We start from the raw sequence: 1606 nt of genomic DNA, 5'->3' as shown, positions 1-1606 counted from the left end.
CGAGTCGTGATCTTGGATAAGCAGAAAGCAAAGGATGGATGATATCCATAAAGGGACTTATGATTGATTATGTTTGCAGAACCTTGAAAAACCAAATGACTTTTGGTTTTGGTGTGTAACAGGTAAAGTCTGGCTTTAAAACTGCAGACATATTATCAGATAATCAGTGAAAAAAATCAGTTCCTCTATTACCACAACCACTAGCCAGGTGTGTTCACCCAAGTCGGAAATGAGAAATGAATTGTTGCTGGGATGGTGGTAAAATCAGAGGAAAATAATTCTTGTGAAGCTCCTCAGCTGAGCCTTCAAACTTTTAGGTCAGGTGGAAAAGCATCCCACAAAACAGTGTTAGCTCACCAATAGCTACTTTATATGAGCCTGGTTTCTATTTCTAGCAGCATCTGTAAAGTTAAAAATCAGTATATTTTAATATCTCACAAAGCTGACAGGTATACTTACACCTATGATGAGTCATTTAAGACATTTCTTAAAATGAAAAAAAATAAAAACTGTTTTTATTTATCTGTTTTCTTCAAATTTTGAATAATAAAAAAAAGCGTAACATTGTTGCTGTTCAATCTTTTCTGAATAAAATGCAAATTAAATTGACATTAAATTCATGGTAAAAACTGTGAACAGAATAATAACAATAGGTCTATAATTACTGTTGCTGAATGACTATCCATGCTTAATTTGATTGTGATCCATTTTATGAGTTTTTAATTTGGACTTTATTTGCTGACATGGCACATGGTTGGTTAGGCTAAAGCTACTGGCTAGTCCAAAATGTTTCAATCATAACAGACACCCACATGTATTTATATTCTGAGAAGCCAACAATCATTCCTTAATGAATGTTGGAGGAAGTGCACCATTATTGATCTTCCTGTGTGAAACATGAGGAGGATGGAACATGTGAATCACTTCCAGTCATAGTAACTCTTGGATAATAATATAAAGCTGTGTAAAAAGCAAAAATGTGTTTTTAATTGTTCTGTTTCTGTTCCCACAGGATGATCACTAGTGACGCACACTACCGTACAATGTGTGTTAATATCTATGTTTCTATACAAACATCTACAAAACTTTTTTTTTAAATTTTAATGATATAAAGAGTTATAGTAAGTACCACTGGGTGAATGGTCAGTATGACTAGCAAAGCACAATATGAGTTCAGTCCATTTACCATCTGTTGGGCTCTGTGCTCTCAAGGATCCACTTTAAACAGCTGAACTGTGAAGAGTACCTTTCCCATGGTTCATCTTTTATTCCATAAAACGGACCTGAAAACCCTTTCTTCAACATTACCCCAACCTTACCTTCATTCTCTCGAATCAATCTATTGATCTCCTTTGCCACGAGGCAAACAAATTAGCTTTTGACTTAAAACTGAAGTGACAGGGGGAAAATTGAAATCTTTAATGGTAATTTGCAGCTACTGAAGCGCAATGGATGTCTCTATACAGTCTCTTCTGGCATCGCTGGGCTTCTGTATAAACAAGGCGTGTGTGTGTGCGTGTCTGCGTGCATGTGCGTGCGTGCGTGTGTGTGTATGTGTATAGAAAAATCTCTTTAGGACACAAGGGAAACTTTCTTTCAGCGGACA

Source organism: Poecilia formosa, unplaced genomic scaffold, assembly GCF_000485575.1.
Source record: "Poecilia formosa unplaced genomic scaffold, Poecilia_formosa-5.1.2 Scaffold411, whole genome shotgun sequence".
Classification (NCBI taxonomy): Eukaryota; Metazoa; Chordata; class Actinopteri; order Cyprinodontiformes; family Poeciliidae; genus Poecilia; species Poecilia formosa.
Note: the sequence above shows the minus strand (reverse complement) of the source record.